Genomic DNA, 27,878 nt, shown 5'->3' with positions numbered 1-27,878 from the left:
ACTACACTCATCCAGTTGAGAGGATCTAGTTGGGAGGTTGTGTGGGCCGAGAATTTACAGATGTTAGATGCATGGTGGAGATGGTATTGGCATGACCTAGCAACTATAACATTTTATTTTATATTGTCTTTATGCTCATGCTATATCACACATTCCTTTTCAAGAACACTGTAAGCTCTCTGAGGGAATGGATTCTGCCATTTTTTTTTATCATTGTATCTCCAGAGAATAGTAGAGTGACTTGTGTATACCAGGCACTTAATAAATGTTTGAGTTGAGTTGAATTACTCACCTGAATCTTTGCCTGTTATCTACTACCAGATATCATTTCCCCTAGGTCAGGTGCAATTTGCCTACCCTTCCCTTGTGTCTCCTGTCTGGGATCATCCATTTTCACCTACTCCACTTCTGGAGGTTCAACTAAGCTCTAGCTATGATGGATTGTAGTGTTTATGAGACCAAGGAAAGTCTTGTGGCTGCTTAATAAGTTTTCTTTTTATTGATTTCATTGCCTTCACATAAATAACCCTGAGTCAAACACACTGACATCACTCTCTTAGAAACTCATGGAGATACACACAATCCTTTTAACACTAAGGGGCAGCCACAACAGACAAGGTTAGGAAAAACATCAGATTTGAGATCTCCAATTGGAGCATGGAATTCACCTGGGACCCAAATGTCTGAGTCCCCTCTTCTTTCTACCTCATTTTTCACTCTCCTTGCCCCAATTCATCTCCTGCTCCAGAGTGATCCTAATTCACTGTGGAAATGGTTATAAATTCACCAGGCCTTTGTGTAATCCTTCATTGCACTTTGGCCTTATAAACAGTGCTTGAGCAGGTACAGTTACTACAAAACAAGGGGCCCGACAAAACACATAAAGACTGAACCTAAAAGTAACACAAAGTCAGTCATGATAGTATTTGGAGCTGAAAGAGATTTTTTAAAGACATTTTATTTAGTCCTTTTTTTTTTTTTTTTTTTTTTTTTACAAATGAAGAATCTGAAACCCAATAACAGAATAGGACTTGTCCAAGGTTATGAAAACAGTAAGCCATGGAATTGACATTTGAACTCAGATCATTCTATGTAAAATCCAGAGAACCCAAACTGTCCATTTCCTCCTAGGTTTCAGTTATGACAATTTGATAGGAAAAGTTACAAACCATCTCTGCAAAAATGCCTTATGCTACTGTCTGTTTTGGAAATATACCTTTGCTTCAAGTACAAACATTAATAAATTTGAACCTAAAACTAACCCCTAGACATAAAGTATTTTAGGTAATTTACATAAACTCATTTCTTTCATGCAATGCCCCAAGCATTTTTTGATTGAAAGGTCTTCCTTTAAGAAAACTCATGAGCTTTTTCAGTGCTAATTATTGAGTAGTCAGAAAAATTACTTCTCTGTCTGAAGGAAGAATTCTCTTAAGAAAGCATTTTCTACGGACAGGGGTCAAAGAGCCCCTGGCACGAAGCTTCAAGGGTGGGACTCTTGCCTGTATTGGTTAACTCTTTTGCTTTAAGGTTATAGTGTTAGGTATGTTCCTCCCATTTTCCCTTAGGGAGCCATAAATATCACTTTCAATTCTTTTTAGCTTATCCTTAATTGAAGAAGAAAGGAAACTAACTTCACTGGAAAGAGGGTTGAATTCTATAAATATCTTCAGAAGACTCTAGTTAGGGGTAAGCTTCTTTTTATTTACTAAAGGCAAGTACTCCTCTATTTTGTTCTTGTCTTTGGGATCAAAGTTCCTTGAGGGCAGGGGCCACAGTTTACACCCTAGAGTTCTGTCCATGTTTGGTGATAATATTTGCTGTTGCTGAGGATGATGGGGGATAACTAAAGGAGTGGGGGTAGGGGTGTGTGTGTGTGTGTGTGTGTGGTTGGGGGAAGAGGTTGTTTAAGAATGAACTTCATTCTTCACAGTGATAGACAGTATCTTTATTTCATATTAAGTATAAATTCCAGGATGATATTGCACTGAAAGCCAAATATAGAAATGTAATGTTCTACAGAGCATCAACTAATGTTTTTGATAAAATCTAGAGTATAAATATTTAAGGGTTTTTAATAATGTTAATGACCATCTATTTACACTTCAAACACAAATCCTCATTAAAACCTTTGGGTCTGCATTTTCCAGTTTGTATTTCTAGTTCCTGATGGCGAATGGTGACATTGACCACTTTTACATGTTATTCTTGTGACTTAAATAGCATCACCTAGACCTTGGTTTGGCATGTCCTCATTCTATTTATTCACAAAACTTACCAATGTTAAATTTTCTTTTGTAGTGGAAGGGCTTGCCTTTAGGCACATTTAGTATGGCATCTATTTTAAAGGTCATTGGAAAAATTATATTTTAAATTATAAATACATATATACATATACACACACCTATACATATAGTGATACATTATATCATACACATATGTATACATGTTTATATATGCATGTGAACATATGTTTATGTAAATGTACATGTGTGTTTATACTCATATACACATACATATATATGTGTGCATATATATATATATATATATGTGTGTATATACACATACATACATATGTAATTCCATGGTAGAGAAAGTCTAGTACCACCAAAAAACTTGACATATAATTGAGGGCTTCCCAGTTGGCTGACATTGAGTCTGGACTTGTAGAACAAATGAAAAAATTCAACCCAGTGTGCTCAGTTGGTGATTACACTTTATGGGGGACATTCCAAGATAGGCAATAATTTCTTCTGAGACTACAAAAAAGTGGGAATATTTTCCATCTAGCTCTGCCCAAGGGATTTAGTTAAAGGTCTGATTAGAAGACTAAAACACTGGCCAGTCTGGGAAGCCTGTCTCTGACACTTCATCCTGAAACAGAATTGACCTAGGGCTCTCCAAATCCATGCTAATGGCTAGTAGAATGGTAGGATTGGTAAATTCTGTCAAATTAGAAAAACTTTGATTATGGGTCGAGTAAATGACCACATATAGATTGTAGAACCTACTTAGCTAAATTCAGCTCAACATCAGAAGGTTAACCACCAAGTGATAATATATTTTGTTTAAGATGACTCTAATTGGAGGTGGAGTATATAGACGGGTCAATGAAACAGCTATCAGTACTGATGAAATCACAGATCTTTGGAAATATCAAAAGTACAGAAGTCACAAATTATATTGATAATTTGATGGATCAGTGATTTTCTTAGTGTGGCTAGTCCTTGTACTAATTCAAATTGATGCCCCTCCACGTCTGCTCATTCTTGTGTGATTCTTGTCCATGGTTTTCCCCAAATTCTCCATAAAACACCAACCCTCTAGAGGCCTTCATCCTTCCCTCTTTTTTTAATATTCAGTTATAGCACTTAGGGGACTCATCTCTCAACTCACACTCACCATTGAAGATATCTGCCTCCTTTTCCAGTTATACATCTCCTTGATGATAGCTTGTATGCCACATATCATGCATAAACTCTTTGTTTGCTATGGTTTGTTTTGGGTTGGGTTGGGTTGGTTTGGCCATGAAAGTAATTAGTCATCTAGGTTCACCCTTGAAATTAACAGTAATAAACCATTTTACCCTGACATTATTTGTGAATCAATGTGTTCTCTTTTCCCTTGCAAATAAGTCCCAGAAAATCTACTCTCCTGGTGTGGAAATGTGTAACTAAAATGGGAAAGAGAGAACAGGTGCTAAACAAGGGCATCCTGTTAGAGGAATAGAAAAAAGCATACATGTGATGAGAAATCAAGTGGGGCAGATGGTAGGATTTAGAGCTAGAAGGTCCTAGACATTAAGCAGTCCAACATCTTTATTTCACAGATGAGAAAACTCAGATGTCAAGAAGCTAAGTGACTTGTTCAAGGTCACACAAAGAGCTAGCAGCAGAGCTAGAATGCAAAAACAGGATATTTGATTCCCAATCTAGGGCTCTTTGTACTCCATTATGCTGAGATCTCTGAAAACAGGAAGTGAGGCAAGCTCAGGGACCAGGAGTCCAGGGGTGTCAGTGCCTCAGATTAAAGGGTTATAAATTAGGAGAAGTTTGCAAAACAGTGAAGGCAGAAACCCCGAAGCTAAAGGCAAAGTCCTTTAGACCAGTGGGAAGATGATGCAGTCTAGCAAGGCCCAAAGCCAAGAGTTACATCCTCTACAAAGAGCCCTCGTTTGCTTACAGTATCTTCTTAACTAAATTACAAACAACAGTTGCAGGTATGGTTAGTTGGGTGATACTCGTTCTAGTCACTTGGACGCCAAATGAAAAACTGTGGTTGAACTACCCACATCTGGGAACATATATGTCAGCAACTATTTCCACTGCCCCTAAATGGGCATTAATTTGAGGAGCTATTTAATTTGGGATTAGCAGATGTTGAACATCTGTATTCCATTTTCATCATTATTATCCCAGACATAACTACCCAGTGTCACTTCATTTCAGATTCATTAGCCCTGACAAAACAACTTCAGAATGAAGGTTATGTAACTGGTATGGTATGACTATTAGCCTCCAGGTTGGGTAGGATGGTTGGTCAGAAAGCAGAGACTAGAAAAAAAAGTAGGGATGACAAAAAACATAGTACACTCACTATTTACCACATTATATGCTTCCTTCACCCTATGCCCTGCTACTTTCTGCATTGAAGAACTCTGTAGAAAGGATAGAGTGCAGCTGGCTAGAGTATCTGGTCACGGGATAGGTTTGACCATTTTGATTTGACTTTTTACTTTATTTAGATACTTGTATCCACCCTAGAAGCACAGACTTGATCCAAATGGGAAGGAGATTCAAAAAGAGAAAGTACAAGGGGCCAAGAAAACATAGAGGCAATCTTATTCTTTCAGTCATTCAATTAACATTAATTAAGTGCTTACTATACAGTAAATATCACCAATTTCACATTTGCTGTTGTTCGGTCATTTTTTACTTGTGTGCAACTCTTTGTGACCTCATTTGGGGTTTTTTTTGGCAAAGATGCTGGAGGGGTTTGTCATATCCTCCTCTAGCCCATTTTACAGAGGAGGAAACCAAGGCAAACAGGATTAAGTGACTTGTCCAGGGTCACACAACCACCAAGTGTCTGAAGCCAGATTTGTACTCAGGGCAATGAGACTTCCTGACTGAAGATCTGGCACTCTATCTATTGCACCACCCAGCTGCCCCAGATGATTGACATAGGAAATAGAAATGTGTAATAGTTCAGTATAAACACACAAAAACTATTTTTGGCAAATAAAAGGTATTATTTTACAGATAAAATCATGCAAAAGGACAAGAGGGATAAGCATCTAGTTAAACAAATTCTGCATCTTTAAAATATATTTTAATATCAAATTTATTATAATAAAGTCATGCTGTAAAAAGGAGGAAGATTTCATCATGGCACATAACTTTATTTAGTAGTTTTCAGATAGGAAGGAGTCTTGGGAATGATTCTGAAGTAGACTAAGGTTATTTGGATCCCTTCTCATGTTTTGATATTGGTCTCCTTTTTGCCTCATATCCATCTTCGAGGGCTGCCCAACCCTGACGCCATCACCCTGGGCCTTTCCTTCACTGCCTGATGCATTTTCATGATGTGCTCGTAAATGCGCTCATCATTTGGGACACCATGCAGCCACATTCTTCACTGTACCATTGAAAGTCCTCTCTCCTGTATCTATTCCCTGAGGACCCAAGTTATTACTAGCTAACTACTAACTAACAAACTAACCCAAACTTTTCCCAGTTCAATTCAGGACTGCCTACTATTTTCCTTTTTATAGAACAGATTATTAGACACTTCTCATGAGGGAAAAAAATCATTTATCAAGTCACATTCCTCAAATATTTTCCCCTTGGATGTATGGATAAGAATGCACAAAATAAATGAGATTCACAAAAGAAAAGATCTTTTGAAATTTGTGTGTATACCAGTGCCAGACAGCTGTTATATATGATGTGCTCGACTAGCATTTTTAAAAATAGTTGCAATCAGGTACTTGAGAAATAGTTATGCTTTCTTTAAAAAAAAAACAACTTGTGGGAATCTGTGGGTCTGCTGGTCTGAATTCTTATGGCCCTAATCAAAATAAGCAGTACCATTCAACAATAATTACTCGTTGAAGACAGTGAAATAGAATGAAAGACTATTCAATTTTATATCAGATACGTTAGATTCAAATACATCCTCTGGTACCGTGCTCAGGTGACCTTGAGAAAGTCACCTCACATCTCTGCTCAAAGAAACTCTCAGCATCCTTACCGGCAAATTATAAGGAAAGGTTGGATTAGATGATCTCTAAGTGCCTTTCTAGTATTGAATTCTCTGATTGTCCAGGGAGAGTTTTGACAGTGGTCTCCTGGACAGACTAGTTCTTTCTAATGCATTATTTACCCCAATGGGAGGAATGTCAGGCCAGGTAAAACAATATCCTTCAAATACAATGCAAATGCCCCCAGTTCTGCCTAAATAAAAATCCAGTCCTCATATGGTGGTAGTGATATCATAACTCCATTTTCCATACAAGTTAGGTTAATACCTTAAAAGGTATTAAGACCGTCCTCAAGACTTGATGGGCTCAAGGAGTTCAGGCCAGTGACATTACTTCCTCATCTCCCAAATACAAAGCAACCAAGAGGAACTTTAGGCACAGTCTGATATTCGGATTGTAGAAAGTGATGGATGATTTAGGAGAGGGAGATATGCTTAGCTACATTAACTCAAGGTGTCTTCAGTGCATATCCTTGTCGCTATGGCTAAGTAGATCTTTTGCTAACTGTTGAATGAAGAGTCATATTTTGTGCCAGTTGGAAATATAAACTACCAGAGAAAGAACTTGAATCAGACCCAGCCCAGAACACCTAGAGACACATTCTGCCCATCAAAGAGGCTAGAATTTTTTTTTTAAATGTAGATTATTATGTCGAGGTTCTAAGCTCACTCATTCAGTACACATTTACTGAATATCTGCTGTAACTTGGTATCATACATGGTGCTAGAGAGATGAATATAGTAGCTCCACATTTATGAAGAGATTTATTGTTCCCAAAATATGTTACCTACTTGTCTTTTTTGATATTCACAAAAAACCCAGGATGGCTGCGCAATCATTATTTTTGTTTTATAGATGAGGCAACTAAAATCTTTTTTTTTTCTCACCCCACACTTCCTCCAGTGACTTTACTATCCAGTAAAGAAGACTATGCATAAATAGCATTAATACAAGATTATATATGATAAATGTCCTAAGCGAGGGAAAACAAGGAACTATGAGAGTTCTAAAGGAGAGTTAAGTTAGAGAGGTGCTTAGGAAAGACTTCATGGAGACCATGGGAGTTAAGAAAGAGACATCACTGGTAAGGTGGAAAGAAGTTGAAGTTTTTAGTCAGAAGACTAGGGGTTATTTCCTGGCTCTGCCACTTACTACTGATGTGACCTTGGTCAAGTCACTACCATTCTCTGTCTTCATTTTTCTTATATGGACTGGATGGGTGACTAGTAAGATACCTTTCAGATCTAAATGTGGTGATTGACCTGGCAGTATCTAAAGGAGAAATAGGATTTCAGCAAGTGGAGAAAAGACCTCTAGGCAGAGTACAGAATGCATGTAAGTTTCAGAAATGCAAGATGTATTTGAGGATGGGTGAGTAGAATATTCACTCCACTTCATAGTATTAGGAACTCCTTGAAGTCAGAGACTGCCTCTCTTTATAGCCTTAGAATTTAACAAAGTCCCTGACTCATGATTATTGACTAACTAACCACAAAAAGAACACATGTGAAAAAATCCGAAGATATCTCACTGGTCACATCGTTTTCTGCAATATTCCCCTACGATGTAGAAGTCACATTGTTAATAATGTCTTAAGATAAAAATAAAAGCAAATAAATGAAAAAAAGAACAGTTATCAAAGAGTTATTTTGTGTAATTCTAGGCACCAGGTAAATACAGACAATAACAAACTATTCTTTGCCCTCAAAAATATGTTTATGGATAAGTAAATATGAAATATGGGGAGTAGATGTTCCTGGCAGTAATGTATAATAAGCACTGGTGAAGGATTAAGTGACTATTATTTTGTTCAATGAAGCAAAACATTCACTTTTACCTTACCCTGAGTTGTGTAACCATGTTTTATCATATTGTGAAATGTTCCTTGTTCAAGATTCCTATAAATGTTACCTCAAAAATGTCTTATAGGGAAGAGATGTCTAAAGGCATGAGGGGAATCTGTCACTTTGGTTTATTTTTCTCGTTTCTCTCTCAAGCAGAACAATGCTTGAATTTAGAATGATCATAAAATTAATTTTTAAAAAATGTTTCTGGCAAGTTTGTGTCTACAGTTCAGAGTATAATACTAATATCATTTCTTGGACAGGGCTGAACATATTGATGGGATTTTTTTCCCCAAGTTGATTTGAATGAAAACCAGGGACAATATACTTCATTGCCCAGCTTTTCACAATTCCTTTGCAATTTTGCTAAGTGGAGCCCCATGTATGATTTGAAGGATAAAAAAATCAATGACCAATGCAGTATAATCAGAGTTAAAACATATTTTGGACCATTACTCAAGTAGAAGTTTTAATGAAGAATCCTAAGCAGCAGCTAGAGAAAAGTATTCATAAAGATAGTCTAAAAGGTCTAAAATCTCCTTTAGCTAGTTGACTTAATGCTGCTGGCTGGGGTTTGCATCACAAAAGATAGTAAGATATATGCTGGAGTTATGAGACTAAGGAGCTAGAAGATTTCAACCTCCTCTGGGGGAAAAGCCATGTAGTAGCTGATGGCAGCTATAGATGGCAGCAAAGAGTAACCCAAGCAGCAGCGATAACCAAAGCAGCTGAACAAAAAGAATGGCAAAATTCTGTCCTTCGGTGGAGGAAGAAGCTTATCCAATGACATTACTAGAACTGTTAATAACTCTGCATCATTGAGGAAAAGAATTTTCTTATCTACTGCTGTTCGTCCCATTCCCCCTCCCCACCTCCACCCTCTTGCATGTTCCCTAGTCACACGTATTCGTTATGCATGTTGCCTCTCTGAAGGGTGGGAAAGTGTTCCCCTGGATATTATCCTGCTAAGCTGGTTAGTTAAAAAGAAATTGTGTGTGTGTGTGCATGTGTGTGTTCTTTATGCTAATGTGATCTCAGTCTGACAAAAGAAATACATCCGTAGAAATATACAAGGCAAGGTTTTAAGGGAATGATATCCCACGATGTTCCTTGAATCAAGGGAAAGAATTTGAGTGCCCATGTGCAACGAGGAGTGTCATAGGAGGCCTTGATAGGCAAGTTGGGCTAGCTTTTTCTAAGGCCCTAGCCAAGCATAGTTATTTTCCTTAAGAGGGACTGAAACTTTCCTTGAGATTAGACTATCTAATGCAAACTTCTCAGGAAATTGCTGTGACTTTTTGGTTAACTGAATACAAAATTCCTTGAGAAGCTCCAGTTCTCTTTGAGGATTGTAACCAAAAATGTACTAAATGACCAGCATTAAGAAGTTAGATTCGGCTGAATCAACATGGTAACCTCATTTGAACATCCTTCCCTTGGCTTGCCTCAGCAAGCCTTCTTTTGTTAACTGTTATATGGGCTATGAATATCTTATTCTGCTCCAGTATTAAACTCAAATTCCAGAGAACTGGCCTGAATCAGATCTTTCCTATGACAGAGAGCCTTAGAGGCTATAGAAGTACAATACCTTTCATACAAAATAATAATTTATACAATTTGTAAGCTATAAAATTATACCAAGTAAGAGATTTACACGGGGGAAAAAAAAGGAAAGAGATGAATAGAAGAATTTTTTTAATGTTAAGGAGAGTAATCTAACACACAGGAATACGGATCAACAGTCCTAGATTCTAGTGCTGGTTTGGCACTGACGATTAATCTAATGGACATAATAATTCCCCAGATGTGGAATTTTACTACAAGTCTTTTTATAAATCACAATACCAGCTTGGATTCTAGAATCTATTGCCAGTTTCAGATCTTTCTTAACAGCCCAGGTGGTGTGTCAGTAAATCATAGATAGCTTTGCTTTGTCTTGGTGTCTACATAATTCTATGGCAGCTGGCAATAGCATCTTCACCCCCCCAACCCCCCGCTGTGCTCACCTTTGAAGCCAGTGGTGTTCAAATCAAATAGGAACAGGTGCCATTAAGGATCCTTGTGGTCTTCATATTGACTCAGAAAATAGCATGTCAACATTATCTTATGCTTTGTCGCATTTTTATTAATTTTGTTAAATATTTCTCAGTTAAATTTTAATCTGGTTTAGACTCTCAGGTTTGACACCTGTGGTATAAATCATCTTCACAAGAGCTTTTTATCCTTCATTCCAGAAGAACGTGCCGTTATTCCTACAACTGGTGCTGTCCATCCTCTCCTTTCACCGTGCTCTCTCCCATGAGTATTGCCTGGTTTTTTAGAGCCATTGGGATGGGGTTCAAATTATGGTTGTTGGCGCTTCCTTGCTGTAAGAACTCTAAGTATGATTACTTGTCTCCTTTCTTTAATATACTCGACTCTGTCGATCTCAGAGCTTTCTGACTGGGCAGAAAATCTCCCAGAATTTCTTTATACTGAGAGATTCTTATAGCCCAAAGGTCATGTGACATGAATTCCTACTCTAGAGAGAAACTATCAACTCCCTTATGGGGATGAAGCTTAAATAAAACTTCTATTGTACTAAGTCAAATGTTTCTGATGATGAAAAAAGGCACAGAATGGAGGCATTATCTTGTGATTCTGGTCTTGACAAGGTAGACAGAAATTGGAAGTGTCCAATTGGCACAGAAATTTTGCCAGAAGTTTTAAAGGTAAATGTTCATAATTCTCAGGTTTGCCTCTTCAATGTATATACTCAACCTCACTGTTAAGACATTAAAATGCAACTTCAATTTATACTGAATATTAATTGAAAATCAGAAAATTTTTCTGTGTTTGGATTTAACTAAGTACAAGTGCCACATGCTTTTATTGTGAAAAGGATTTTTCTGAAGGAAATGTAACTTTAGAATTATAGATTTGGCACTAGAAGAAATATTATAGGATTTATAATCCATTGACCTCATTTTACTGACAAGGATACTGAGTCCCAGAGGGGTCATGTGACTTGTCCAAGGTCACACGGGTAATATGTAAAGGAGCCAGGATTTGAACCAAGATGCTCTGACTCAAGTTCCAGGGAGTACTTTCCTTATCTTTCAGCCTTTAAAATCTACAGAGGGGATTTTCTCTGAATAATGACTCATATTTCCATAGCACTTAAAAATTTATAAAACACTTTCATCACAGTGTGAAGTGGGTAATAATGGGGTCAGGGATAAGAACTGGACTTGGGATTTCCTAAACCACTAAAGCAGTGTTAAGTGACTTACCCAAATTCATACAGCTGGTATACATCAGAGATAGGACTTGAACTCAGGTTTTCCAGGTAACAAGGCCAGCTCTTCACTCTTCACAGCACTACCATAATTTCCATTTGACAAATAAGGAAACACAGCCTCCAAAAAGTGAAGTCAGAAATATAGCTAACAATTTTAGGACACAGGGAAAGAAGCATGAAATGTGAGTTAGGCAGCATAAAGCACTGGCTTTTGCAAGAATGATATCAAGATAGTATGAAGAAGTTAGCATGAATTTAGTTAACCAAGAGGGAGTTAAATATCACTGATTCTGTATTCATAATTTCTCTCTTTCCTCTTTTTTTTCTCTCTGTCTTCTCTTTTTCTCTTTTCTTCATTCAGATAACTACCACCCTAGTTAAAGTATTGATCACCTCTTGGCTATATGACTGTAATAATCTGCTTTGTTTTCTTTTTTATTATGATTCTAACAATCATCAATAAAGTCACACAGGTCAATATATGAACAACAAAAAATATTGTATAATAAACTGTGAACAGAACTCTGTTAGGTAAAGTTTGATTTATAGAAATATGTATTATACACATATACATACATATATCTCTAACAAGATAGCAGTAAAAAAAATTGCCTTATTAGTTTATATCCCCTTCTGTATTTTATTTTTCATTTTTTCTGTGTATTAAAAAGCATTTTCCTGATGCTTTTTTGCATAAATATATATATGTGTGTATATAATGTATGTATATATGTATGTATCTCTCTCTCTATATGTATATATATACATATACATACATATATATATTATACCCACACACACACACATCTCACTACCTATTAACCATGTCCCTCCAATTGAATCTTTAGCTTATAACAAACAAACCAACCAACACATCAACACACTGGCAATAACTGACAACAAATGATTTTCTCTTTACCTCTAGTCTGACCCCTCACTACCAACAGGTGGGTGGCACATTTTGTCACTAGTCTTTGGGATTCATGATTAAAATGTGCCTTGATTAGAGAATCTTTCATGTTATTGCACTTCTCATATACATGATTATCTTATGTCTGCTCATTTCTCTGCATCAGTTCATACAAGTCTTCCATGTTTTTCAGAATCCATTGTATTCATTTTTTTAAAAAAGCTATAATATTTTTATGTGCAATTATCTCTTAATTGTGAAATGTGGTAGGAAATGGTCGTTGTTTTTATGTGATTTGTGCCACATATGGTTTTCTAAGGGGGCAAGAAGGCAGTTTTTGGAGTTTGATTGACACAGAGGTTTCCTTATTTTTTTTAATTAAATTGTTTTATTTGTTTTCAGTGTTCTACAATCACGTCCATATATTTTAGATTTTTCCCCTTCCTCCCCATTCTTCCTCCCTCCTTCCCCACTCCCTCTCTGAGATGGCATACAGTTTAATATAGGTTCTACACATAAATTCCTATGAAATACATTTTCACTTTAGTCATGTTGCATAGAAGAATTCAAATGAATGGGAGAAATCATAAAACAAACAAAAAAAACACAGTACAAAAGAAAATGGTATGTTTCATTTTGTGACCTAATTCCATAGTTCTTTCTCTGGATGTGGAAGGCATTTTGCCTCAAGAGACCATTGGGAATTTTTTAAGTCCTTGCATTGCAATGAAGTACTAAGTCTACCAGAAAAATTCCTTACAACCTGTGGTTGTTGCTGTATACAAAGTTCTCCTGGTTCTACTCCTTTCACTCAGCATCCATTCATATAAATCTTGTCTCCCCTCTCTGAAGTCTTCCTGTTCATCATTTCTTATAGCACAACAGTATTCCATTACATTCATATACCACAGTTTATTCAGTCATTCCCCAATTGATGGGCATGCCCTTGATTTACACAAAGAGAGCTGCTGTACTTTTGTACATGTGGGACCCTTTCCCATTTTTATGATCTCTTGGGGATACAGTCCTAGAAGCAGTATTGCTAGGTCAAAGGCAGAGGCTTCCTTATTGTCTGAGGCAGAAAATACCTAGCCTATAGGTGGTTGGTATTCCTTACAACTCAGAAGATTCTCATTGCTTTGAAGCATGGATCTCACCTGCTAAGGTGAAGTTCAAGGGGGATAGTGCTTCTTTATAGTAAATAACATAATTTCAATCAGATTATTGTTTTATTTATTTTATTTTCCTTATGCTAGTGATCCAAATTTTCTAAAACCATTAGAAAAGCCAAGGAATACTATTTTGCAATGCTTTTACTCTCCCTCTCAAGCACTCATTGACCTAATCCTAAGGGGTAAATGTGGGACCCTACTTTATCCCTTTGAGAGGGAAAGATAATAGCCAAAGGAAACCAGAATCCCATATCTGACTATCTAGTCATTGTGTGCTCCCTTTTCTGTATGACTCTCTCCCCAACCCCCATGAAGTCTTCAAAAAACAAACCAGAGACTGCCAAATGTACTGAATTAGGCCCAGCTTAGGCCAATCTATTGACTCAAGTTCTGGATTGGAATGCAACATTCATTGAAAGTAAAATTCAATGAAAATTAATTTCTTACAATATAATTAAAAGAATATGCTTTACTAAAACTTGACTGTGCTCCCTTCCATTTCTACATTTGCCAGAACATTAACTTTGGGTCAGAAAGACATAGCAAGATAACGGTGATTCCTCCAAATCTCAGGAACACTAACCACCCATAGATGGGACAAGGAAGCCCCTGGATTTCTGAACTAAGTTCCAAAGAAGCATCCTGACCTACTGAAAGGAAAACTAGCCCAGTCTATGAAAAAAAAAAAAAACCCAACAAGCTTCTGTTACTCCCAGAATATCTCTGACTCCAGTCTCTTCCCTCTTTGATCTATCTCCCACACAGTGGCCAAAATCATTATCCAAAGCATAGGTCTGATCGTATGTATCACTTTTGTGCTCCAAGAACATCAGTAGTTCCATCTTGGCTCTATGATAAAATGCTAACTCGTCTGTCTAGCATTTGAAACCCATAACAAATCTGTCTCCAATCTGCCTTCAGAGTTTAATTTAACTTTATTCCTTGCTCTTCCTGGTACATGATATTTCATCTCTAATCTTTGTATTTTGTAGAGGTTAATCCCTACACTCCTCTCCTAACTTATGGAATGATTACCATCTCATTTTTCTTTTTTAAAGTTCTTAGCTTCCTTCAAGGCTCAGTTGAGATGACATTTATTAATCGATTCTTTTCCTGATCCCCCAATTTGTTAGCACTCTCTCCTTCAGCAACAATAACAAAATTGTATTTATTTTGTGTAATTAGAATTAAGGTGGATCCCCCTAGGGCAGGGAAAGGCTCTGAAACCCAGCTGAATTCTGGGAATTGTAACCCCAAACTGAATTTTCTTCTTGTCTTTGAGGGGACTGAGACTATATGGGGCTTTGAATCCAGGGATGGAATTCCACAGGGTTGAGAGATTTTGAATCGAGACTCTTACAATGGTGACGGGTTGGCGACAGTAAGCACATAAGCAATTGGTGCAATGGTGAGTAGAGAAAAAAAAAATAGAAGCCCCTGCAGGTGTTTTGCCAGGTGAGTCCAGAGACAAGGATCAGGGTGTTTCAAATTGTCTTCAATGGCCAGTTTTATGTTCATTAGGAAAATAGTCTAAAGGTGTTGGCTAATGATAGATTGTTCTTTAAGCTCATTGAAAAGGTTGGGAAAGTTAATTCCTCCTTTCCCTTTCCTAATCTTGCAGAGAGCAACTTTCTAGGCTATTTTTTCTAAGTCTGGAAGCTATTTTTAGATACTGATGTGTTTCATATACAACCATGATCACTCATAAATTCTTTGTGATCTGTGCCTGTTAATGAATTGTGTATAGGAGGATGCAGTGGAAGAAATCAGTAGATAGCTTGTGTTATAGCAATAAAGAAATGAAGAGGAAGAAATTTCTCTGCCTGTCGGGGGTGGCAGGGACTCTTTTCTTTCTCCCCCAACTCACTGTCCCCGTCTCCAAATGGGAAATGAGCCAGTTTGGATAGAACCTTATGGTTTTCATTTTATTAATAATGCTAATAACCTCATAGTCAGACAAACCATGTAATTCAGAACCATAGACCACTAGACGATGGAGTCATTGGCTTGCCAAATTAAAGTAATGAGTTTTGATAAAGTTTCTGGCTTCCAGAGTAAGGAGGACCCTGGGAAGGTGATCTCATCTCATTGATGATCTGCTCAATGTTCTGGGAAAAGTGACCAAACTTTGTGCCAAGTATCAAAAATTCCAGAGGAGAGGTGACTTCCTGACTTTGTCAAACCCTGCCTCATAATGCCATCTGCTTGTTACATTTCCATAAGTTTTATGTTTACTTATCTCTTTCTTATTGTTTGTCCCACTAGAAAGGAAAGACATGAATTTGTTTTGTCTTTGAGTCTTCGGTGCTTACCATAACACGTCATTTATCAAGCACATAGTAGCTGCTTAATCAATGTTTATTGGGTTGGATTGAATTGGCTTGACTTGTTATTTTTATTTGTTCTTTTTAATATAAATTAATGTAAATCTGTATTTTAAACTTAAATACAAAATGAGAAAAGAAATAAAGAGTACATAGCAGAAAGTGAGAAGATACAATATAAAATAATAAATTTCAAGAAAACCTATGCAGTGAATACTACACATTGTTTTCAAAGCTATCCAGCTTTTCTTTGCTTCCTCCTAGGTTTTCTTTTGTTCTCTGCTGTGCCCTTCTGACTTTATTTTAAAAAAATATATATTTTTATTAAATTATTTTATTTGTTTTCAGTATTCTACAATAACTTCCATATATCTTTGATTTTTCCCCTCTCTCTCCCCACTCCCTTCCTGAGACAGCATATATTCTTATATAGGTTCTACACATGCATTACTATTAAATATATTTTCACCTTAGTCATGTTGCATAGAAGAATTAAAATGAATGGGAGAAACCATAAAACAAAACAAAACAAAACAAAACATAACACAAGAGAAAATGATCTATTTCATTTTGCAATCCAATGCTATAGTTCTTTCTCTGGATGTGGAAGACATTTTGCCTCAAGAGTCCATCGGGAAATTTTTGTGACTTTACTATCTTTCTCTCTTCCTTCCTTCCCTCTTATAATCTCCCACATCCCAGAGAAAAGTATAATTAAGAGTATGTATATACATATATATATACACACATAAATATCTGTAAACATGCACATACATGTACATACATGTAAGACTGAACTATGTACATTTCTATTAGTCATTTGTTTCCTCTGAAGGTGGATAGCTTACTCCTTCCTTGGTCCAAGTCTTTCCATATTTTTCTAAATCAACCAGCTCATCATTTCTCATATTACAGCGATATTCCAACACAATCATATTCTACCCGAGAAATTATCTGTGAAAGTTTCTCTCCCCCCCAGATTTTCTGCTTTCGTTCTAGTCTTGGCTACATTAGTTTTATTTATACAAGAACATTTTAGTTTAAAATAACTAAAATGATCCATTTTACACTTCCACAATGCTCTTGCTTTATAATGTGCTTTAAGGCCTGTTACTGCTGAATCTTTTTTCTTTACCTTTTTTCCCCTTTAGTTTCTTTGAAATTCTTGACCTTTGGTTCTTCCAAATGAATTTCATTCTTATTTTTTCTAACCCAACAAAACAATTTTTTTTAGTATTTTAGTTGGGATGGCATTGAATAAATAGATTAGTTAGGTAAATTGTCCTTTTTTTTTTTTATCATATTGGCTTTATCCACCCATGAAAAATAAATATTCCTCCAGCTATTTAAATTTGACTGTATTTGTATAAAAAGCATTTTATGGAGTCTATGTATTTTCATGTAGCTCCTGTGCCTGTTTTGGCAGCTATACTCTTACGTACCTTATAGTATGTAGCTATTTTGACGTGTTACTTCTTGCTATTGAGGGAGTGCAGGGGTTAAACTTTTGTGCTCTCTAAATTCCTGTGCAAAGCTGTACCTGCTCAGCCCAAGCTGCTATTCTGATTAAAGTGAAGGTCACACAAATGCAAGTTTCTGTGGGCTCCAAGTTCAGGGTGCTTTCCACTATCATATGGTATTTCTAAAGAAAACACCTTTCCTAGGAAACATTTTTTAAAAAATGCTTTGTATCTGTTCACTATGCAACAGAATTCAGTTAATACAGGCATGGATTTTATTTTTTAAATTAAGGCCTTCAAAAATAAGTACAATCGATTTTACTTAACTTTTTTTTGTCTTTCAAGGGAGAGAATAATGAGTGGTGGGGATAAGATCATCAAGCAGTTGATTTTCACATTTGAAAAAGGACAGCAAGGTAAAACAAGTATTAACAGAAAGCCAACTTCATGATTAATAGGCTAATGTTCTGGAAAGCAATGTAGAATTATGCAAGAAAAGTTACTAAATTGTTTATACCTTCTGACCCAGAGGGCCCATTACTACACCCAAGGAAGCCAACAGTAAGAAAATCCCTAACCAAATAAAAATATTCATGTTAGTATTTTACTTATGTAGCACCACCTCTGGAATGCTCCCCTGAATGAAAGATCTTACCCTTTCTGGGGGCAAGATTCATTGGCTTACAATGATCTACTCAAAGCCTTGGAAGCAACTAGGTAGCTCAGTAAACAGAGCATTAGATCTGGAGTCTGGAAGGCTTGAATTCAAATCTGCCCTTATACATTGGCTGTGTGACCCTGGGCAAATGACTTTACCTCTTTTGCTTTAATCCACTGGAAAAGGAGGGACAGCTAGGTGGTGCAGTGGATAGAGCACCAGTGCAGGAGTCAGGACGACCTGAGTCCAAATCTCACCTCAGACAATAGCTGTGTGACCTTGGGCAAGTCACTTAACCCCAAATGCCTTATCCTGGATCATCTCCAGTCATCCTGATGAATATCTGGTCACTGGATTCAGATGGCTCTGAAGGAGAAGTGAGGCTGGTGACCTGCACAGCCCTCCCTCACTCAAAACAAAGTCGAGTATAAGTCATGTCACCATTTCTCTGATGGAATGGTCTTCTTTGACAACGAAGGACAAACACACACTCTGGAAAAGGAAATGGTTAGCTATTCCAATATACTTGTCAAGAATTCTCTATGGCCCTTATTGGTGTGTTATGGTCCACTGGGGAAATGAAGAGTGGACCACTGGGCAACTGGACAACAAAGCCTCACCTTCTTAATTGGGGATGGAATGATCCACTCAAGTCTGAACAGGTTTCACCTTCTGTTGTTCAGTCATTCAGTCATGTCCTTAGTTTTCTTGGTAAAGATACTGGAGTGGTTTCCATTTCCTTTGTCTGGAAGTTAAGTCACTTGCCCAAGGTTGAACAGCTTAGAAAGTGTCTGAGGCTGAATCTGAACCCACCTTCTATAAGATGTAAATAAAGACTGAATAGGAAACACTCTGAAATGTCATTGTCCCTGTAACTTGCCATATACTGCATACAATTTATTGACATCTGATAGGGTCACATTCTCACATAATATAACAAAAATCTAGAAAGAAAATATGTGTTGAATGATGAGGAGATGGCTGAATAATTTAGGCTGTAAATATAATGGAATATTATAGCATTGTAAAGAATGAAAAGTATTAATAATTCTGGGAAACACAAAAATATTTATATGAAGTGCTGTGTTGTGATGAAAGCAGAGTCAAAGGAACAATATATACAGTTATAATGATTTTTAAGAGAGCAATAGAAAATGTCAACAATGCTCCAGTCAAGTACAAAGGGAAATGTTGGTACCAAGCTATTGAAATTAAAGTACACATTCTTCCTTTCTGTTAACAATTGGTAAACGACAAGGTTGGAAAGTGACATGTGGTATCAGTTGCGATCATTCTAATAATACAATTATTAATTTATTTTGCCCTTCTGTTTTCAGGGAATGTAATTCGTAGGGGACTTTCCTTGGTTACTGGTTGAGAAATTTAGTGTAGGCTGGGAACCTCATAGTGGATTCTCTGGGTCAAAGAGTAGGAACAATTTAGTAACTTTTCTTGCTTAATTCCGAAGTGTTTTCTAGAACCTCAAACTATTAATCACATAACAACAAATAAGATTTATTGATTGAGAATGTACAAATGCTTTCCTTTTTAGTATTCTTGGAGAATATCTGCTACTGTATTTCCACTGAGATTTTTTTTTTCTTCCCAACTTTACTTGACTTCCTTCAAGTCCCTCTGAAATCTGACCTTAGAGGAACCCTTTCCATATCCTTCTTAATTCTAGTGCCTTCCATCTGTTAATTATTTGTGATTTATCCTGTATATAGCTTATTTGTACATTGCTGTTTTTCAGTCATTCAGTCCTGTGAGACTCTTTCCCCATGGACAATAGCACAAGATACTGGAATAAGTTATCATTTCCTTCTCCAGTGGATTACAGCAATCAGAGGTTGTCACTTGCTGAGGTCACACAAGTAAGTATCTGAGGTTGAATTTGAACTTGGGTCTTCCTGACTATAGGTCTAGCACTCTATCTACTGAGCCACCTCATTATTTTGTTTGCACAAAGTTCTTTGCATATAATCTCTCCCAATAGACTGTGAGTTCTTTGAGAGAAGGGACTGTCATTTCCCTTTCTTTGTATCCCCATTGTTCAGCACAGTGCCAGGAACATAGTAGGTGCTTAATAAATGTTTCATTGATTGACTATTTAAAGTTAATCCTTTTTTTAAAATAAAGCCTCAGATATAAAGGTGAGGTATAATTACAGTTTTGAAAATGGTGAACTTAGGAATTTGGATCATTAGCACCTCTTAAACCTCTTGTTCTCTCTCCTATTACCTTCTATTTGCTCCTTATTATCATTTTCCTTAGAGTGGGACCTGAGAAAGGGAATGACTTTGGATTCTTGATAACAGTAGTTTCCAGTCTGGTTTTAGTGGTACAATTGTCATGTTGGCAATTTTTACTTACTAGAACTTTTTACAGTTAGCCTTGATCTAAGGAGGGCGCAATTGTTGAAAACTGGCTTCCTGTCATTCTTTTCTAAGGATCCCAGTCACTCACCACAATTTTCTTCGTAAAATTCTGTTCACTCCTATATGTTATAGCAAATCAACCAGCAGGGATAGCAGGTGTTATGAAGCAACTTAATGTGTGTGTGTGTATGTGTGTTTAAGGTCAAAGGATAAATTTGAATCATGGAAAACCTTTTGCTTATTTTTAATAGGAGAGAGCTCATTCATTCAATAAAGATTTTTTGTCACATTTTTTATCTCCCCCAAACTGAAGAACTATTCTCCTCTTTGCCTCCATGTAAACAGCTTGACTCCAAGAGGTTTTCTAGTTCATATACTCTTCAAGCTAGATTATACAAGGTAAATAAATATGGATCACATTTTTCAAGACTTCCTGATGAAAGGGTTCTCTAGAATCCCTTAATAATGGACTCCTATATTTTAAGAATAATCATTGTTGGAAATTTTCCCTTACATCCTTCCAAAATTTCTCCTTTGGCAACATAAGGTTATTTCTTTTTACTTTTTCCCAAAGTGAATAGAGAGCAGCTGGCCATCATTTTCCATATACTTGAGTACTATATTTGGAGCAGTCTCCAAATCTTCTTACTCATTTGATTTTCTAATCTTGTCTTCTGATCTCTTTCCCAGTTATTTCACATCCCTCTCTATCAGGGTAGCCACAACAAGGGCCATGTCCCTATGTCCACCTCCATGGACTCCACCAAGGGTAGAAGAATGAATTTAGTTGATGAAAACCAGATATTCCACTGCAGTCTGAAACTATGACACTTTTGCAAAGCTCCAGCTCCCTTTTGGATATACTCTGTGTCTGGGCTCTGAATAACACAAGACTTGATTGAGAACCCACACCACATACCAAATTGAATTTGGAGTCCAAAGCCATGATTTCAAAATTTCAGCTCCCCTGATTACTACCTGTGTTCTTTGGCAAATCATCTAACTTCTCTGGACTTGGGTTTCTTTTCTACAAAATGAAGTTGTATTAAATTCTTGATATGGTCCCTTTCTGCTTTAAATCTAATGACTGCTATGATCATTTGACCTGAGGAGTCCAGATCAAAAGTCCCAACCATTTCTTCTAGGAGGTCAACGGTCAGAGCTGTCCAGAATAAACAAAGGTGGAAATGGAAAGACGTGAGATGGCTCAGAATATCCCTTGGCCATTCATTCACACACTATTCTGCACACAAAATGGTGGCGACTTTTACCAAAAGTTGGCTAGTCGAAACATCTGTGCTATACTGTGTCTCTGAGTCTGCCTACTTTATTCTTTCTTAATCCTGGGTATGGGTTGGGGTACTCTAATTAATCTCTAGTTAATGATCTCAGCTGTTTTTCTCTGCACCCACATCCACTGTTAACAGTAAATGTTTGGCTATAGCTAAATATATTCCATGAAGATGCTTTTACGGTTCCTACATGCTAACTTCCTACTTGTGTGTTATTTGTCACCTTTTAATTAAAGGATTGTAATTTTTTTTAAAGCACACTTGACTGAAAGGTGACAAGAATACCTGATCCTGCTATGAGTGGTGTTGAGTATACAAGAGACTGCATTTTCATTCTGAAATGGATCTGAGAAATCATTTAACTCAACTCCTTTGTTTTAAAGATGAGAGAATGTAGGACTGAAGAAAAGAAGTCACTGACCCAAGTTCAAGCAAGTGGCAGAACCAGAATTTTGAACCAAGGTCTTCTGCCTCCAAATCCAGCATCATTTTCCCACTGGACTGGATGAAACAAAAATGTATTCTCAAAGATTCTGCTAACAAGGTATTTCCTATGCATTCATTAATATCATACATGATTTCTTGATAGATAGAAAACAGATAACTTTGTCTGAGGATCCCCTGATTTTCAAAATCAAGTGAAGCATAAAACAGGGAGGCTTATGCCTGCCAAAAGTCTTTCCTATTGTTATGGATGATATCCAGCATTGAGCTTAAATGGAGAAAGGATTCTCTGTAGATGGTGAAATTTTCCAGATGCTCCCATTTGCAGATGACATTGGACTGATTGCACTAAGCTCCAGAATATTGCGTAGCAGCTTAAATGAGACTCAATCACTCAGAAGAGTTCAGCCTAACAATCCACAGAAGGAGGAAAAAGAGATACATTTAATTCAATTAACAAAATTTACTAAACTGTTATATACAAGCCACTCAAAAATTGCCTATCATCTATGCTGTGATATGTGATTGAATGTACAGCCCACAGAGCTAATACAGAAGTATATTTCTCTTGGGCAGATATCAGATGGATAATAGAGTAGCCTCAGAATGGAATAGGAAGAAAAGAGTAGGATGATGGGATTAGGGAAATAGACAGCACTTTTAACCATTTTCAGTTGCTCATGAAACAAAAATCTGTCTTTTTAGAAGCATCTTCTTCCAGTGATGCTCCATGACCATGAATATGAGGACCCCAAAATGACTGAAGAATTAGGATTGTTGGCAAGTCAAAGAGCAGATGAGAGACATGTGATGTGACCAATGAAGACTTGTATGCATGAAGCACTGGGAAAGATTATGTAGTAAAGAAATTAGGTCAAAAAAAAGGGAGAGGAAACAGATAAACAGCCTAAGTGCTGCGCTGGTACCGATGGACTTTTCTTTGTCACTTTTAAATAAGTTTTATCAATGTCTTTTCTTTTTACATCAGTCATTTCCAGTTGACTGCCCCCTTCTCTTCCATAGAAAGCTGCCCTATTAAAAAATAGTCAAAAACCAAATGCCTCAAAAGTGACAGTGCATGCAACATCCTTATGTAATGGTAAGAGACTCCCAAGGCCCCCACACTTTGGATTCAAGAGGGACTAAGAATAAGCTTCCAAAGAATGAGAAGGTTGGGAAGAGTTGAGATCTGTATCCTACTCTTATCTTGATCACAGATGCATGCAGACTTTTAAGTAATAAAGGAAGTACGAGCACCTTGGTAAGCCTGGACAGCTTCCTAGGCATCAGGGCTTCTTGAGTTGTGTGTCATCTGTGTGTTACTGGCATGTGACATTGTCTGTTAATTATCTTCTACCAATGAAGTGAGAAAATTCATATTTTGCTTCATTTTAGCTACTTCCTTGGGTAGACCTGGGGAACACACTGGGGTTAGAATTGTCCCAGGAAGGTAATACTGTTATATCACCAAATTGGAGATGAGGTTAAGGTTAGGCAGCTCTTTTCTGAGATTCTGCTGATCAGGGTGATCTCCGTGCATTGTTAAATTCATTGGGATTTTCAGGAGGAAGTATAAGTTGTAGGAGAATTTGGAATCACGTGCCCTTAACCCTCAGTCTTCTTGCTGTCTGAGGGGAAGCCTAGGAAATACCAGGAGGTCTCTGTGCCAGGGTCTGTTGGAGACCTCAAACCTTCTAATCCTCTTTCTTCATTAGGAGATTTCCTCCAATCACCTGGACTTATTCTGTAATGGTTAATATACTTCCATGTTCTATTACTCTGCCCATTCTGGTGTCATAACCCCAACTGGTGAAGACCAGACTCCCTTCCCCACTTCCTTCATGTTCCATTTGCTTCAAACATACCCTCTAAGATTTATACTCCAGGTCTGTGTGAATAATAATAATAGTGAAATAACAAACATCTATTTAGTACTTTAAGATTTGCAAAGCACTTCACAAATATTATCTCATTTTATCCTAATGATAACCATGAAATGTAGGTGATATTGCCCCCATTTTACAGATAATTAAATTTGAGTTACAGCAAAAAAGAAATTCAAAGATTGGGATGATAAAAGAATACGTTGTTCTCTTAGTTCCTTAGTTCTTGACCATGGAGGTGGAACATAAATTGTTGATGACAAGATCAAGGGTAGGACCATCTCCATTTGTAGCTGAGGTTATGATGGAGGGAGTTGTATAAATTGAGGAACTTGTAAGTTAGGATACATCTACATGTTTGATGAATTCTTTTAGTATTAGGGCAAGGGGTGGAGAGATTATGAGACTGTATTCACTGGGAAAGAATGTAAAATATCTTGAGGGTCAGTAGTTAATGGCCATTCTGATATAGAGAGGGTGATGGATTGGGATACAGTGACCTTCAGAGAAGAGCTTGCTTAGTGATGGCAGAAATAATAATAATAACTAACATTTATATAGCACTTACTACATTCCAAGTTCTTTATAGTTATTATCTCATTTGATCCTCCTAACAATACTGAGAAATAGATGCTCTTATTACACCCATATTTTGCAGATGAGGGAATGAAAGCAAGAAGGTTCAATGACTTGCCCAGGGTCATACAGCTAGTAGGTGTCTGAAGCCTGATTTGCACTCAGGTCTTCTTGACTCTAGATCAGGCTCTCTGTCCACCATACCACCTAGCTAGTGGTCTAGAAGTGGCAATGAGGAACACATATTACAATAAAATAAAGGATGGAAATGGAGGAGACTTTAGAGTCCCATTCTCAAAACCTAGGTCAAATCACATCAATTCAACAGACTTTTCTATTCTTGCATCCTTTGTTTTCTTGCCTTCTTGCCTTTCCTGCCTTACAAAACACCAGACCTGAATTACTCCCATCATCCACCTCCACTCCTATCCATATGCAGCTGAGCAAAAGCCAGAGGTTGGAACACAGTGTTAACTGGGTCAACCCCAAATTTATGTTTTGTTTTTTTTTTAATATCAACTAAATCTCCTCTGTAGCAAGGCAAATTTTTCTACTTCTCTATAATTGATTCTCTGTCCCACTTACTTCGGAGGCTATTCAAAGCCTTATCTTCTCTCTGTAATTCTCTCATGCTCCCCACCCCTCTTTTCTCTGCCCTTTTAATTGACTACTTCACCTAATACTTTGCCAAATTGAGGCCATTGACTGAGAGTTGCCTTTCTCCCCTTTTCCTTATCTCATATCCTTAGGACATCTATCTACTCTTTCACTCCAGCAATCTGATGAAAGGAGGCACTTCGTGCCAAGACCAGTCCATCTTCATGTACTTTTGATCCTTTCTGTTCCTGTCTTCTCCAGGAGTGTACCCCCATAAATACCCCCCTCTAATCTCTAATCTCTCCCTATCTAATAGTCCCTTCCCTCTTACCCCCCCAAAAACCCCCAAAACCAAAACTCATTACCCTCTCATTCTTAAAAAAAAATGCTTCAACAAGATCCTAACCTCTCCACCATTTATCATGTTTTATTCACCTTGCCTCTTCAGTTTAGCTCCTTGAAAAAGCCATCTACACTCAATGCTTCACTTTCTCTCCTCTCTTCCTCTTCTAAACCTTCTGCAATTTGACTTCTGATCTCATCATTCAACTGAAATCACCCTCTCAAAAGTCACTGATGATTTTTTAACTGCCATACCTAATGACAATTAAATCAACCCTCTTCCTTCTTGACTTCTCTATAGCATTTGATCATATATTTTTATAGTAATGTTGATCACTTTCTCCCAAGTATTCTCTCCTCTCTGAGTACTCTTCCTATAATTTCTTTTCAGTTTTTTCTGAATCTACTCTGTCTTCTATAATGGAAAGAGTACTTAATACCTACAGAATCAGATAATCTGGTTTCAAATCCTGTTTCTGACACTGCCTTTGTGACCTTAGGCAAGTCACTTCTCTTTGTGTCTGTTTCTTCATCTGTAAAATTATAGGGCTTGGACTCGATGAAATTGAAGGGCCCCTCAAATTCGAGTTCTATGATCTTTATCCAACCATAGGTCTAGCCAAAGGCTCTATTCTGATCTCTTTTCTCTTGCTGTACTTTCTCATTTTGTGATCTCATCAACACCCATGGGTTCAATTATCTCTATATAGATTCTTTCCATATTGACATCTCTAGCCTTAGATTCTTTCCTGAGTACCAGTCCTACATCACAAACTGCCTACTGAAGGTTTCAAACTGGATATACTATAAGAATCTTAAACTCAACGTTTGAAACAAAGCTCATAATTTTCCCCAAACCTAACTCTCTTCTAACATCCCTATTAATGCCAAGGATATCACCATCTTTTTATTCACCCCAGTTTTCAAGGCTGGAATTTCCTGCATATCCAGTCTTATTACTTATGCTGTTTCTACCTACACAACATTTCTTAATCCGGTCCTTTCTTCCTCCCCATGCACATCAGCTTTCATCTGAACTATGGCCATAGCCTAATTGGTTCTTCCTCCCTCAAGTTGGTCCCTGAGCTAATTCATCCTCCACACTGTGGTCAAAGTGGTTTTTCCTAAAGCTCAGGTCATTTCTGTTCAATATTTTCCCTGTTACCTTTGGGAACAAACAGAAACTTTTCTATTTCTATTTTCTATTTATAAAGCTCTTCACAACCTTGGCCCTTCCTAGTTTTCTGGTCTTCTTATACTCCCCTCCATGAATTCTATAATCCAACCGTGATAATCTACTTGTTGTTCCTCATAAATAAAGTTCTGTCTCCCATCTTTTTGCTTTTACATGAGCTGTCCCCATGCCTGAGATGCTCTCCTGCTGTTTAGAATCCATGGCTTCCTCCTAGACTTCATCTTTTAGAGGAGATCTTTCCTGGTCCATGTAGCTTTTCTTCTAAGGTCACATGGTATCTAACATCCATGCATGTGTTTTTTAAATTTACTTTAAACTTAAATACTAAAATTTAAATGTGCAATAAGAAAAGAAAAAGATATATCATTAACTTAAATATTAAAACTGAAATACAAAATATATACCTGTATATGTTGTCCCCACTATTTGAATACAACCTCCTTGAGGTCAAGTTCTTGTTTTACTTTTTCTTTATATCTCCAGAGCTTAGTACACAGCCTGGTGGATAGTAATCATTTAAAAGGTACTCTGACTGAATCTTCTCTTTGTTGATATCACAGAACTAAAGTGACTCAATAGTTTTTAGCTGTATGAATGAATTGGCAGCTGCTGTGGTTGTAACAGCAAGCACCCCAGCACACCCAGGATGACCTGCTAACATAGGTTCTTGGATCTGCCTTTCTTGAAAGAAAGAAACTTTTAAGGGGTCAACAGGCTTCTTTAATTACATTCACTAGTTCAGGGGAAAAGTCAGAACCCTGAATATTAGAGAAAATACAAGCAGAGAAATTAGCATAAAGACCAACAAACAGGACTCTGACTGCCTGAATCAAAGCAATACTGCTATACACTTTACATATACCACTGGATAGAGAGAGTCTTTACATCTGAGCAGTTGGGGGTCCTGAACATATGACTACTAAGAGTTTGACCAGAAAATCACAAGGTCCTTCTCATAAGTGAGCTCCCAAAACAAAATACCAACTCGGAATATATGTATACTTCTCAGAGTCAGAAGGCATCACAATCCTCCTGACTAATTAGAAATTAGCAAAAAGTATGAAAGCCTTCCTACAAGCAAGTCTCCCCTATCCAAAATTCCCTTAGTGGGCTCCATATGAGGCCTGTTAATGAGTGGGGAAGATCTTAAATCCCATTAACATTACAATGGTCCAAAAGCACCTTCTGACACAAGGTAGTGAGAGGAGTAAAGACCAAATAGGTACTGACTAGAATATGTCCCGTTTCTCCAAATCCATCT

General features: G+C 37.2%; 1 long non-coding RNA gene across 2 annotated transcripts; it reads left to right on the top strand.

The window, feature by feature from the left end:
* The first annotated feature begins 1,568 nt into the window (after positions 1 to 1,568).
* On the top strand, positions 1,569 to 23,082 carry LOC140496509 (uncharacterized). Of its 2 annotated transcripts, XR_011964281.1 has the most exons (5): positions 1,569 to 1,689; positions 17,598 to 17,668; positions 19,664 to 19,784; positions 21,964 to 22,124; positions 22,730 to 23,082. It is a non-coding gene; the product is annotated as an uncharacterized lncRNA (long non-coding RNA). The 2 variants fall into 2 exon arrangements; XR_011964283.1 differs by lacking the exon at positions 17,598 to 17,668.
* Positions 23,083 to 27,878: the final 4,796 nt, after the last annotated feature.

This window comes from Notamacropus eugenii, chromosome 1 (genome assembly GCF_028372415.1).
Source record: "Notamacropus eugenii isolate mMacEug1 chromosome 1, mMacEug1.pri_v2, whole genome shotgun sequence".
NCBI classification, from domain to species: domain Eukaryota; kingdom Metazoa; phylum Chordata; class Mammalia; order Diprotodontia; family Macropodidae; genus Notamacropus; species Notamacropus eugenii.
Note: the sequence above shows the minus strand (reverse complement) of the source record. Positions and strands in the feature narration are given on the sequence as shown.